We start from the raw sequence: 15,643 nt of genomic DNA, 5'->3' as shown, positions 1-15,643 counted from the left end.
AAGCACTTGGAACAGGCTGGTTTGTAGCTACTGGCTGCTTATCATGACTCAGCCTTCAAAAACCCCAAGAGGTAAGCATTATAAAACTAATTTTATAGACTGGGATAAGGATACACTGCTACTCTGGGAATTGTGAAGACACTGATTTCATTTATATTAGTTGCATATCCCCATAGGGGTTTTAAAAAAGAGACTAAAGCAATATTCAGGTTTATTTATAAAGCTCAAGTAAATTATTCTCTAAGTATAATTAAGCACTTTTGAGAGTCCAATAGGAAACAATTATTCACCACTAAATGGTAATCTTAATAATTCAAGATAATTAAAAAAAATCTTCCTCTGACTTATCCTCAGGGAGAGACAGCTTTTTCAAACAGCTGAGAGATGTTCTGTAAATCTCAGGTAATGTGATTCCTGTAATTCATTATTTATTTACGCACAGGCAAGCGCTAACTCAACAGGCAGGAGTTAGGCCATTACTTCATTACTGTCTCATTATTAATCTCATTACATCCAATATCTCTATCCTGGTGACAGGTCCCCAGATTTTCTGGAACAGCTCCAATTTTAAAGATCTTATTACTATCTCCCTCAAATTATCAAAATATCCTTTAAGGAAGTGTCAATATGAGAAGCCCAAGTCATCTCCCAGATTGACTGGAAATGGAATCATCTCTATTTTTTAATTATATATGCATGGATTTTTTCTTGGAAAATATCCCCACCAAGTCCCATAGATAGTAGAGGTGATAAATTTGAGAGCACAGCTATGAAAGATGTCTCAGTGTAGGGAAAACACCCAGATTCTGGAAACCGAGGATCCTGGGAAAGATTCTCCTCCTGCTGTTTTAGCTATGGGAATGCAGGCAAGTTGCTTAATTCCCTGGAGGCTCAGTTTTCTATTTGGAAAGTGGAAGCCCTTAGGCACCTGCCATTTGCTTTTTCAATTCAAAGCAAAATGTTCAGGTTCATCTACAGTCCAGGAGCAAAAAAACAAAACCAAACAAAAAACCAAAAACCTGTGTTTTCATCTCAGACCAAGTCAGGAGTTCTTAGTTGAGACTGGGCTGATATTTATCTAGTATGCAACAGTTAATAACAGTTGCCTTTCTGATCAGACTAGTCTGAGCTATTCTGTATGCTCATGCTCACACTGTTCTGAATTTGAAATATAGAGACTGTGTCCCTCTCTTCTCCTTCACCCCATGTTCAAGTAAGAGGGTTAAGATGCATGTGAGCTCCAGAGTCAGAGAGACCTGAGTATGAATCCTGACTGTGGTCTTGGGTAAGTCTTGTAAGTTCTACTGCCTTAATTTCCTGCTCTGTAAGGTGAGGACAGTAGTAAGCATGACTGAGCATTCAGTGAGCATCAAACTTGTTGTGGAATGCACATACCGAGTGTATGTTCACTGTTATTAGAGTGGGAACAAAAAGTCTCAAAGTCTTCAGCTATACAATGGAAATAAAAATACCCATCTAACAGGAGGATTAAAGGAAAACTTCACAATTGCTTGGAAAGTTCACACCTCTGAAAAGGAAAATGATAACAAAGAAGAAGAAGAAATGAATGCAAAATTAACTATTTGTCTCAGTAGTTAATAATATTAACTTAATCATATCAATGTAAATAAAGAATATTAATTTAACTAAATAAACTGTGATGGAACTATACTAATTAGGTGGGTGAAGGGGAAGGACAGATTGAAGACAGTTAAGTCCTCATCAACTTTTTAAAAAATCAATAATACTGCCAACCTTAATTAAGAAAGAGCAGCAAAAGCATATCATTTAGAAATGTGAATGCAAATGTGGGAAGAAACAGTAAAATGTGTTGTGTATGGCTGAGGAACAGGATAGGGGCCTGGCAACTGCTGTTTCTTTCTTTTTTTTTTTTTTTTAACAAGCCTTTTAAAACCACATTAGTTGGCATTATATTAGGCTGCAAGTAACAACAATAGTAACAAAGTGTACACAAATAACAAGAGCTTGAACAAGAGAAAGTTTATTCCTTGTTCAAGTAAAAGTCCATAGGAGTGGTTCAGTTCTGGGAGGGAAGATCCATTTCAGCAGTGCCCAGGGGAACAAGACTCTCCTCAGCTCCCCATTCCACCACCCTTAGGGAGGGGCCCCCATCGTCACAGTCCAAAGCCACCCTCCTGTCAACAAGAGGGAAAAGGGAGAACAAAGAAGGCACATCAGGTGCAGTTTAGTTATCTCTTAGGGAGGGACCCTTGAGGCAACCATACAACAGTTCTGTTTACATCCCATTGGCCAGGACTTATCACATGCCCCTATTTATTTGCAAGGGAAGCTTTGATGCAGAATCTTTATTTAGGACAGCCGTATGCCTAGCTAAAAGATGTCTTACTGTGGGAGAACAGAAAAATGGATATGGGGGGGCAGCTAAAACTTATTCCCACAAACACTACTGACTTTTGCACTGCTATTGTAACACTTCATCAAAGTAAAACCTAAACACAAATGAGATACAGTACCATGTGTTATGTGGTGGGTAAGGGCTCAGGCTTTAGGGTAAGAGGGCCGGGGTGTGAATCCTGGATTATACACTTAGCAACTCTATGATAACCTCTGGGCCTCCATTTCCTTCCCTGTGAAATGAGACTAAAAGTATGACCAAGATCCTGGGTTGATGAAAATAGTTGATGTTAAAAATTGCTTATAACAGTTTCTGATATGTGGTAAGCATTCCTAAAGTGTTTGTTGTTGTCATCATAAATATTCTACAATTATTAAAATAAACAAGTACATAAGCCTCAGACATCTAAGGAAATCCAATCCAAGGACTAAAATAACAAACAGAACAATTGAATCTCTAGGAAAGATTCAGAAAATCATTCAAGGAATAGAACAGAAGATTGACACATTTTAATAAAGAGCTTGATTAATAGTATTCAAGAAACACTGCATATATGAAACAAGAAATTAATGCGCCAGAAGGACCAACCAGACAGTATTGGATACAACTAACACAACTAACATATGGCCTCAGATTCTTTGGGCCTCACCAAAGTCAAAAACACACAGATAGATATAGACCAATGGAACAGAACAGAGTCCTCAGAAATAATACCACACATCTACAGCCATTTGATCTTTGACAAACCTGAGAGAAACAAGAAATGGGGAAAGGATTCCCTATTTAATAAATGGTGCTGGGAAAATTGGCTAGCCATAAGTAGAAAGCTGAAACTGGATCCTTTCCTTACTCCTTATACGAAAATTAATTCAAGATGGATTAGAGACTTAAATGTTAGACCTAATACCATAAAAATCCTAGAGGAAAACCTAGGTAGTACCATTCAGGACATAGGCATGGGCAAAGACTTCATGTCTAAAACACCAAAAGCAATGGCAGCAAAAGCCAAAATTGACAAATGGGATCTCATTCAACTAAAGAGCTTCTGCACAGCAAAAGAAACTACCATCAGAGTGAACAGGCAACCTACAGAATGGGAGAAAATTTTTGCAATCTACTCATCTGACAAAGGGCTAATATCCAGAACCTACAAAGAACTCAAACAAATTTACAAGAAAAAAACAAACAACCCCATCAAAAAGTGGGCAAAGGATATGAACAGACATTTCTCAAAAGAAGACATTCATACAGCCAACAGACACATGAAAAAATGCTCATCATCACTGGCCATCAGAGAAATGCAAATCAAAACCACAATGAGATACCATCTCACACCAGTTAGAATGGCGATCATTAAAAAGTCAGGAAACAACAGGTGCTGGAGAGGATGTGGAGAAATAGGAACACTTTTACACTGTTGGTGGGATTGTAAACTAGTTCAACCATTATGGAAAACAGTATGGTGATTCCTCAAGGATCTAGAACTAGATGTACCATATGACCCAGCCATCCCATTACTGGGTATATACCCAAAGGATTATAAATTATGCTGCTATAAAGACACATGCACATGTATGTTTATTGCAGCACTATTCACAATAGCAAAGACTTGGAATCAACCCAAATGTCCATCAGTGACAGATTGGATTAAGAAAATGAGGCACATATACAGCATGGAATACTATGCAGCCATAAAAAAGGATAAGTTTGAGTCCTTTGTAGGGACTTGGATGCAGCTGGAATCCATCATTCTTAGCAAACTATCACAAGAACAGAAAACCAAACACCGCATGTTCTCACTCATAGGTGGGAACTGAACAATGAGATCACTCGGACTCAGGAAGGGGAACATCACACACCGGGGCCTATCATGGGGAGGGGGGAGGGGGGAGGGATTGCATTGGGAGTTATACCTGATGTAAATGACGAGTTGATGGGTGCAGCACAGCAACATGGCACAAGTGTACATATGTAACAAACCTGCACGTTATGCACATGTACCCTACAACTTAAAGTATAATAATAATAAATAAATTAAAAAAAAAAAAAACACACAGATGTGTGGCCTCAGCCCCGCCTAACATTGCAGCAACTTCTTATGCTGTAGACACTTTTACCACCTGAGGCCAACCAGTCACACACCCATCATTCCTGGCTCCTTCCACTGTTCTGGAAATGGTGTGGGTTCTGGCTTCCTAAGAGGTTGCCAAAGGGATGAGATTATGACATAATTAACACTGGGGATGATTTAACTCCCAGTTGGGCAAACTAACTGGTGAGTGGTCAGGAAGATGCTGAACCACAGGAGACAGAATAAATATAAGTGCATTAATTTCATCTATTTGTTTTTAAAAAAAAGTTAACTGGCATATTCTAAGTTTTATATATCAAAATAGGGATTTATATAGACTCTTCAATGCCCCAAAAGTAATCAGTAGAAAAAACATTAAAAACAAGAGTTAACAAAAATCGGACGTTGTTGGCTAATAACAAGCCAGCAAGGAGGGAGTAGCTGTTTTTCAAAACTGAGAAATCAAGAACAAAAAGCAGAAATATGTTGTTTAAAGTTATAGTAGCTATTGTCAGAAAAAAATCTGTTAAAAGAAATTATTTTTAGGTAGTGAGATTGAAAGAGATGTAATTTTCATATTATACTACACTATTTTTAAAAAAATTTACAATGTTCAAATATCACATTGATATAGCTTCAGATACAGATAATCACTTTTTTAATTTGGGAAGAATACATACAGACTCTCACGTTGTGGGGTTAAGATTAGGGAAAGAGATTTTGTCTTGGTTTTATTTCACCTAACATAATTTTGTATTGTTTGAATATTTATAATGATGACATCTTACATTGACAAATGAAGTGATTTTGGGAGAGACATTGATATACCAATGTATACAATACCTGCCATGCAGTGAGCACACAGTCGGTGACTTCTTTTCCTCATCTGAAGCAGTTCAGCACTGTGATTGAGGATTGAATGACATGGCATATGTGAAGCATTTAGCACAGCACTCGGTATTGCTCAATGAAACTGGTTATTACTATCACCCTGTTGTTGCTGATCTTCAGGCTTCTAGCTTTCAAATTCACTGAATCGAATCCAATCTGAAACAACTGGGTTTCACAACCCCATCTAAAAAGATTCCTTTCTTCTATCAATTTAGGGTCCAAAGATTTTCCAAAGACTTTATGGCTAATCCTGGTTCCCACATTCTCTTGTGATGTGCTTCTGAGCCTCTGAATTCTGATCTGAGAAATGGTGACATTATAACAAGATCAAGCGCAGAGATTATAAGAAGGTTACATAAGATATTGTGTTTAACATATGGCACATAGTATTAAATCCTCAATATGTGAAAGCAAGTGTTGCTGTCATGGTTACAAAGAGCCATGCAGCCACATCTAGCTAACATCTTGAAATCAGGAAAGGGAAAAATGCCTTTACAAACAGTCCAAAGACAGATTCCTCAGACCCTCCTCTGTAATCGGAAGCAAAAGCCGTCACCTTGCAAATCCCTTAAGGCTGTAGTCATCACTATGACATGCTGCCTCCCTGTGGAATTTCACAGACACAGTCATGAGACAGGCAAAGCTTCCAGTTCAGAATGTAGATGCCAAAAGCCAGAATCAGAAACGTTCCCCCAGGCTTTCTAATTGTTTTGTTCACGTATTATCCATATTCAAGCCACAACTGTCACCTTTTCAATGAGTGGTAGTCAGGCTACCCTATTTATAACAGCAATTCACAACCTACCCATTCCCATTCCATTTCATGTCACGCTAGTTTTTCCCCCTTTTCATTGCATTTATCGCCTTTTAACACACTGTATCACTTATTTATTCTTATTGTTTATTTTCTGTCTTTCTTTGTTACTTCACAGGTGCAAAAATGATTTTTTTAGTCTACTTTGATCTCAAGTGACTATAACAGTGCCTGACGCATAGAAGAAACTCAGTATTTCTTGAATGAATGAATGCTTTCTCCTATAACGTGATATGAAATAGTTGGAAACCTTAAAGATATTTTTTATTGTGCTGAACATATGCATGGAAGACCACAGGCCATGTTGTTCTTTTCTGACACAATTCAAATGCTAGAATGGGTATCATTCCAACAACCTGATCTCTGGTTCCTATACAGAAGTCCCAAGCACCCAACCAAACATTTCCTTCTGTACTTGATCAGCAACAAAAATGCAGTGGCATATACACGATGTCAGTTTTCACTTTCCCAGTAGATTCTGTATGTGTGTGCATGTATGTGACCCATTCAAGATTGTGAAGATGAATAAAATGTGGAAGGAAGACTAAATTCTTCTCTGATGATTAGAGGGTAAAAGAGGGAAGAACAAATTTGATGAATCTTCAAGTCCTTTATCTTATATTTTTAGCCCATGTGAAAACCATTTTAAACCAGGGATTTAAAAAGCCTGGTCTGAAATGGAATGGGTATATCTGAGTGAGAACTGAATCATTTTCTAGTCTAACATAGCCAATTGGAGCACGCCTATAATGTGAGGCTCTGAAGTCAGAGCTGAGTTCAAATTCCACCTTTGACACCTCAGACCAGTTGCTTTAATTCCCCTGAGCCTCATCATCCTCACTGAGAATTAAATGGGATAATGAATTTGTAATACAATCATTTGGTGTTCCCCAAACCCTAAAATTCAGCTCTTTGAGTCTCTTTGCCTTATAGAAAATTCTGGCTCAAGTTCACCATCCCCTCTATATATGAAACCCAGGGATCTCTCAGTATTTTTAGTGGGGGAGTTGCTTTTCTTCCAGTAGCTTCTCTGATTTCCTGTTTCTTCTGTATCTTTTTCTGCCCCATGTTGAAGGAAATGTGGAATATTTCATTATCCATCCCTATAAAGAGTTGGTTAGCACAAGACAATTCTGTGGCCCATGCCTAAAAATGGTTAGGGGCAGCAGAGGGTAATTATCTCCCAGCACAATACATCAATCAAGCCAACCTCCCTGCTATAGTTTGAACATCTGCCCCTCCAAACCTCATGTGAGAATTTGATCCCCAATAGTGGAGATGGAGCCTGGTGGAAGGTGTTTGGGTCATGGGGGCAGATATCTCATGCACAGGCTAATATCCTCCTTCAGGAAGGGGAAGGTGTGAGTGAGTTCTCATTCTGTTAGTTCCTGTGATTGCTGGTTATTAAAAAGAGCCTGTCACCTTCCCCCATCTCTGCTTTGCTTCCTCTCTGGCCATGTGATGTGATCTCCGCACAGACAGCTCTCCTTTGCCTTCTGCCATAAGTGGAAGCAGCCTGAGGTCCTCACCAGATGCAGACACGGGCACCATGCTTCTTGTGCAGCCTGCAGGACTGTGAGTCAAATAAAGTTCTTTTCTTTATAAATTTCCCAGTTTCAGGTATTCCTTTACAGCAACGCAAACAGAGTAAGACACTACCTGTACTTAAAGTCTCATTCGATATTTCCCTGTGGAAATTTGTCACTGGACATGTCACCACTGGGGTCTTTCCCTTGCCACATTCCCAGACCTTGGTCACTTTTTCTTTCCTATAGTCACTTATCACCTCTTCCTAAAGGTTTGTGTTTTTAGCTCTTCAGCCCCCACCTTAACACTGCACCTACCTCTTTATCTCCCAAGGCTCATTAAGGGGCTCTGTTCTAGAAGAAGCCATCTAACCCAGGACCTTTGTCCTCTGGCACAACAAAGCAGCCACAGAGCCTATGACATCTCATCTGTTATTTAATATGATTAAAATCTCAGATCTGGTTGGCTACTCCCTTTGCTCTCTGTATGAAGAAGGAAGAGGTAGATATATTTGTCCTTCCACAGATATAACTCACACCAGCACCATTAGAAGAAAAGTTGGCTAGGCATGGTGGCTCACACCTGTAATCCCAGCACTTTGGGAGTCTGAGGGTGGTGGATTACTTGAGGCCAGGAGTTCGAGACCAACCTGGACAACATGGCAAAATCCTGTCTCTACTAAAAAATACACAAATTAGCCAGGTGTGGTGAGCATGCCTGTAATTTTAGCTACTCAGGAGTCTGAGGCACAAGAATCACTTGAACCTGGGAGGCGGAGGTTGCAGTGAGCTGAGATCACACCACTGCTCTGTAGCCTGGGAGACAGAGCAAAGCTCTGTTGAAGAAGAGGAAGAGGGAGAAGGAGAAGGAGAAGGAGAAAGGAGGAGGAGGAGGAGGAGGAGAAGGAGAGAAGGAGAAGGAGTAGAAGAAGAACAAGAGGAGGAGGAAGAAGAGGAGGGAAGAAAGAAGATGAAGAAGAAGAAAGAAGAAAGAAGACGAAGAAAGAGGAGGAGGAGGAGGAGCTTTTTTTGTTACATTAGACTTGTATTAACTTTATTTCCTCTGCACTGTTTCTGGCACATAGTTCCTTCTCAACAAATGATGGCCCCCATTATACGTTCTTCTTTGGGTAAGGTATTCACAGTCCTAAGAATAGAGGCAAAAAGCAAAACCATGTAGGGTCCTTACATAAGACAGAGTAAACAAATGGTGCCTTAGTTGGGTTTCCCCAAAGCAGGGCTTAAGATAAAGACTTGGATGCAGCTGGTTTATCTGAGACCCAGGAAGCAGAAGGAGGTAGTGGAGAGGACTAAGACAAGGAAAGGGATAAAAGCCAATAACAAGTATAGAATAAGCCAGTTACTGCTCTAGGCAACTGGGGCTCAATCACGTAAGGGAACTTCAGAGGGGCCTTTTGTATTGACTTCTGACTTGCATAGGTTGTGTTTGCCTCTGGAGTATATGAACCCCCTCCCACCCCACACTTCCATGTCTGTCCTGCTGGAAATGGAGTGACTTCTGCAGTTTTAGGGAAAGCCCTAAGACACAGAGCAGAGGCATTCAGGCACTTGAACACTAGAGACTGTCCACCACAGCTGCCACTGAGCACAGGGTGGGCTGCAGGGAGACGGAACAGCCTAGGTTAGCATCCACACTGGGGGCAAAGGCAAAAGCATTGAATCTTAGTTCCGACTTGGCTCCCAAATACTGTTTGAGTTTGAGTAAGGACTTAAGTCCTCCGTGCCTTTAACCATTTATTCCCTATTCTGGTAATGAGGAACAAGCAACATTTATTATGAGCACACACTATGTGCTAGACCATCTTCTGGGAATTCCCAGGGGTTATCTCTGTCTTCACGAGTACCAAAAGAAATGATATGTTTCTCCACCTACAGAGAGGAAAACTAGGATCAAAAGATATATGCCCAAGGTCACTCAGCCACCAAGGAAAAAAATAAGCCTTGAATCCAGGCCTTTAAAACCTTTACTCCTCCATCACACAAGACGGGATGGGGAAAGAAATCATAATCCAATAATAAAGGACAACACTCCTTGCAGAACACTGCTATGCAGAGAAAGCAAGAGTTCTTTCAAAATGGTTAGAGAGTTTTGCTGTACTCAGTAAAACTTCCTTCTTTCCTTATTACATACCCTGCTCAGGGCTGCAGTTCATCTTAGCTACTGCAACACCTGCAGCCAAGGAGCAGGTGGTATTTACTCTAGGCCCACTCGGACCGGAAGCCTCTACGCTGCAGGGTGCCCAGCCAGGGCCTGGCAGGCAGATGGACTGAGAATTGGGAGTCAGGGAGACTGGGAGTCAGGTAACTCATCTGCGGCCTGCGGCAGCTCCAATTTATCTTGCTCAGCTACACACACACACACACACACACACACACACACACACACACACACCCCAGCCATCTGCCTAACCTCCCCAACCCAATGGAGGGAGCTATGGCAGAGAGGATCTCAAATCCCCCTGTGTCTGTAACTTGACAGGCCACGAAGAACCTTCTGTTGGACTAGACTCGGAACTAGTAGAATTCATTTCATTTGGATGTTTCTCTGTTTTCCTAACTTTCCTTTTCAAGGGGTATTTTTATGAGTCATGTGCTGGCTTTTCTTCTCCTAAGTCATCTGATTTCCATTTAGATTTTGCTCCAGCTTCAAGATGCATTTTCTTTTACAGCCTTTTGAGTGGGACTTAATTGGTCTGGTACGGGCTCTCACTGAAGTTTTATGTTTCTGCTTGTTTTATAAGTGCCGGGTTTTTGAGATTCATTGAGTTTGGCCAGGTCTGTATTTTCTTGCATCCTTTCTTCCTCTTCACTCCTCACTCCCCTAGTGAGTTTTGCAATCGACTAACTTTAAATCTTCATAGCTATTTCACTTGGCTTGGGTTTTGCTAGTTGACTTTAACTGTTTAAGTATTTATTTCTCAATATGCTTTGCTTGTTCCTCTCTTGCTTTTGTATGTTGCTGAGGAGTGATGGCCTTTCAGCCTCCCAGTAAGAGGCTCTAAAAGTAAAGTGAGCATATGTCCTCATTTGTCTTGGACAGCCCTACGTTAGCCTGTGGTTTTGATGTCCAGTCCAAGTATCCTTTTGAGAATGTGTCAGTTGGGTGATATGACATGGCTGCCCTATCTAAAAGTGTGTTTGCTTCACTGCTGTTGGCAGACCAGGATTTAATACACTTGGGTCTTACGGGTCCCAAGACAGAAGACATCCTATCATATGTTGTTCTCTATGGGTAAACCTACAGTCGGGGAAAATTCTTTATGTTCTCTTTACTTTCCTGAGGTTGTACGTCAGGGAAAAGTTGTTGATTTACCTTGTGGTTAAATTTAAACTTGTGATTGGGCACCCATGTAGAACTTGCCTTACGAAAGGGAGGGAATGGGAAAAGGTGGTGAGAGGTACAGCATTAGACCTACTGAATTTATTTAGAGTAACATTATGAAATTAAAGTGACAATGTTCTAGATTGTTTCAATATTTTCATTGAAAATACGGAATCCTGGGGGTTCCTCCTATCACTCGTGTATTTGAAAGTGTTTTGGATAGTTGGCATGGATTTGAATCCCAACTCCAACTGTTACTGATAGTCCAATCATGGAAAAATTGCTAAAGCTCTTCTAGCCTTCCTTTTGTCAACTGAAAATGCATCTAACAGATATTTAATCTCTCAAAATTTTGTGAGGTTTAAATAAAGGTAACATATGTGTGGAACGAGAGAGAGGTGATGGTTGCACAACATTGTAAAAGCACTAAATGCCACCAAATTGTAGACTTTAAAATGGTTAATTTTATTTTACATGAATTTTACCTCCAAAACATAAATCTGAAAAAGATAATGTGAAATGCTCTAATACACAGCAGGTGGTCAGCAGGAGTTCATGGCCTTTTCTCCGTTATTAGCAAAGGGTCAAGGGGTCTTTCTGACAGTTTTCAATGGGGCTTGATTGTCACGGGGCCAGGCTTCCCTCTAGGCTGGGTGCTGCACACCCCTGCTGCTGCTATCTGCATAGTTGAGCAAGTGAATGGTACCCCCTGTTAGGTGGTGCCCTGACCCTTAGTTCACAAAGCTGGATGGTTGCACCAGAATCCCCTGGGTGAACTCATTACAGTGACAAAAGCACAGGTTCCACTCTTGGAGAATCAAATGCAAGAAGTCTGCAGTAGACCTCCAGGTTTTTATTTTTAACAGTCTCCCTGGGTATATCTTCCACATGCTCCAGTGTGAAGATCACCAACTTAGACACTTTTATCCCTCTGTGATGTTTTCTTTTGAACCAGACTTCAGTGATCACAATGAAAGCTTTTGGCAAATTCTTTAGGCTACTAATAATAATGCCTTATATTTGTACAATGCATCGAAGTGCTTTCTACTTGCCAGATCCTCACATGCGTTCTCTCCAGTTTGCTAGGCAGGATTTACCATTCCCATTTTACAGATATGGAAACTGAGATGGAGCATTTCATTCATGGTTCCATAGCTCACCAAGGGGAAACCAGAACTTGATTCCTCACCCCCTGACTTTCATCCACGGAGACCTTCCTTTCTCTGAAAACAAAATTATGCTCATTATTTTTCTAAAGCACCTTTACTTTTTTTGTTACTGCTTCTTGGAGATTTAAAAATTATTATTCTATCTCTCCCTAATTTTATCCTTGAATTATTATTTTCTTGCTCAGATAGCACCATTATTCCTCTTCATTTATAGTACATTTTTTTTCACTCTTACAGAGCACCAGAGAGGGTGGCTCTTTGAGTGAGTGTACATCCATAAAATGAAAGCAATATGCAGTTCTTTTTGATTGACACCTTAAAAGAAAGGAAAGGGAAAGGGTTGCCTAATACATTGAGACATGAGAAAAACAGCTCACAGAGGAGCGTGTGTGTGTGTGTGTGTGTGTGTGTGTGTGTGTACGTGTCACAACAAAGTTTTGAAAGTACACTTATATATTCATGGAAGAGATACAAAATAAACTGCTGTCTGTGATATGCCTCTGGGTAAGGTGAAAAACCATCCTGTTTGCTCAGGACTGGGGGATTCCTGAAAAACAAGACTTTCAGTTTTGTTTTATTTATTATTTTTTTTATTTAGAGACAGAATCTTGCGCTGTTGCCCAGGCTGGAGTGCAGTGGTGCGATCTCAGCTTACTGCAACCTCTGCCTCCTGGGTTCAAGTGACTCTCCTGCCTCAGCCTCCCAAGTAGCTGGAACTACAGGACCCACCACCACATCCAGCTAATTTTTGTATTTTTAGTGGAGATGGAGTTTCACCATATTGGCCAAGCTGGTCTTGAACTCCTGACCTCAAGTGATCCACTTGCCTCGGCCTCCCAAAGCGTTGGGATTACAGGCGTGAGCCACCACACCTGGCCCAAGACCTTCAGTTTTAAAATTGGGAAGGTCTCAGGAAAATAGAGACGTGTTGGTCTCCTTACCTCTGGCTGTGATGAGATTGGAGGTGTGGTGGCGGACAGGGCATGGAGCAGAACTGCGGCCTTCTCCTTTCTTCTTTAAACAACTTCTCTAGGCCGGGCGCGGTGGCTCAAGCCTGTAATCCCAGCACTTTGGGAGGCCGAGACGGGCGGATCACGAGGTCGGGAGATCGAGACCATCCTGGCTAACACGGTGAAACCCCATCTCTACTAAAAAATACAAAAAACTAGCCGGGCGAGGTGGTGGGCGCCTGTAGTCCCAGCTACTCGGGAGGCTGAGGCAGGAGAATGGCGTGAACCCGGGAGGCGGAGCTTGCAGTGAGCTGAGATCCGGCCACTGCACTCCAGCCTGGGCGACAGAGCGAGACTCCATCTCAAAAAAAAAAAAAAAAACAAAAAAACAAAAAAAAAACCAACTTCTCTAGACTTCAGAGATTTATAGCAGTTGTTTTGACCATAAGCTTTGGAATCTACCTGCCCAGGTCCAGTTTAGAAGCTGGGTCATCTTTGCAAGATACTTCCCAGCTCTGGGCCTCAACTGCTCATCTGCTAAAACAGGCTTGGTCAGAATAACTTCCTCCACAGAATTCAGATAAATGAATCAATTCATATACTGAGAATATTACTTGGCACATAATAGGTACTCAGAAGTGAAAAGTGTTATACCTCTGTGCTATTTGAATCTTTATAATAAACGGCATTTATAAACTCTATTATTTAAATCACAAAGGTTTTTGGTTTTAATTTCAGGAAAATAAAACTTATGAAAAGAAAAGCCCTCTGCTACCCTGGCACCATTCTTCTGTCTAGGCTGTAACTATGTCTTGTCTGTGTATGCGATTCTCTATGTATCATCTGCTAAATATTTTCCACAGCTGTTTCTTCTTATTCTATTATTAAATAAATATGCTTGACTTCAATCTATCTCAGTGCTCAAAAAATAAAGCAGAGCCTCTCTTTTGTCACATGCAGGGTATGAGTCTAGTCCTCTGCATTCTTCTTGTTTGCTTATTTAAAGTTTTCTTTTTTTTTTTTTTTTTTTTTGTCTCTGTCTTTATTCAGTAGGATGCGATGTTTGGCCAAAACAAGCAAATTTCACTTGATTTCACTGCCAGCTGTGGCACTTGCCTTGTCCTGCAACCCAGAGAGGTGCTTTGAGCAAGAATCAGCAATGGAAGACAATTAACTCATTCTTGCCACCGGGTCATGTTTACCCTTCCATTGTCAAAGCAAATGACCTGTTTGCTTAACCTGAAGTCCCTGGGTTAAGCCTGTTAGTAAAAGATGCCTACTTGAAGATCAGAAATATGTGAGAATTGTGAGTCTTGCGTGTCTTAAAAGACTCCTGCCTTCAAGTCTCTAGAAGTTTTCAGTGGCACTGAGGAATTTAAACTCAGGAAAGTGTAACTATTTATTCAAGCTGACAAACATTTATTCTTTATAATGGAGCTGCAAACAAACCTTTATTTCATGGTTTTATTTCATTGGCTTTAAGATAGAATCGGTTACATAGTTGATACTTGTACTCTTAAAACAACAGTCCTATTGTTGTTTTCAGCCAACACAGATGTCACCTGTGCAAACTGGTGACATTTTTCCTTACCTTTTCATTAACTTGATTTTTTACCTGCCGTTAAGGAGAAGGCAACAGAGCTGAATGGTTGAGAATTCAAGTTCTGGAGACAGACTGCCTGAAATCACAGCCCAACAGAGCAACGTTGGGCAAGCTCTTTAATCTCTCTGTACTGCAGTTGCCTCATTTGTAATGATAGTAATATTTTATCTTACAGGGTCTTCAGAAGAACAAATGACATCATAAACATAAATGACTTAAAACAGTGCTTGGGCTGGGCACTGTGGCTCATGCCCATCATCTCAGCATTTTGGGAGGCCGTGTTGGGAGGACTTCTTGAGGCCTGGAGTTCAAGACTGGCCCGAGCAATAGCAAGACCTCATCTCTACGAAAAATTTAAAAATTTTTTAAAATTAGGCTAGGTGCAGTGGCTTATATCTGTAACCCTAGCACTTTGGGAGGCTGAGGTGGGAGGATAACTTGAAGCAGGAGTTCAAAACCAGGCTGGGCGACCAAGTGAGACCCCATCTCTATTTTTTTTTTTTTTTTTTTTTTCCAGACAGAGTCTCACTCCGCCACCCAGGCTGTAGTGCAGTGGCACAATCTCGGTTCACTGCAACCTCCACCTCCTGGGATCAAGCAATTCTTCTGTCTCAGTCTCTCTAGTAGCTGGGACTACAAGCGCACGCCACCACGCCTAGCTAATTTTTGTATTTTTTTTTTTTTTAGTAGAGGTGGGATTTTACCATATTGGTGAGGTTGGTCTCAAACTCCTGACCTCAGGTGGTCCACCTGACTTGGTCTCCCAAAGTGCTGGGATTATAGGCATGAGCCACTGTGCCCAGCCTACAATTTTTTATTTTTTTTTAAATTAGCCAGACATGTGGTGTGTGATTGTAATCCAGGCTACTCAGGAGGCTGAGGAGGGAGGATCACTTGAG

The sequence above is a fragment of the Macaca fascicularis genome, chromosome 2, assembly GCF_037993035.2.
Source record: "Macaca fascicularis isolate 582-1 chromosome 2, T2T-MFA8v1.1".
Taxonomy (NCBI): domain Eukaryota; kingdom Metazoa; phylum Chordata; class Mammalia; order Primates; family Cercopithecidae; genus Macaca; species Macaca fascicularis.
Note: the sequence above shows the minus strand (reverse complement) of the source record.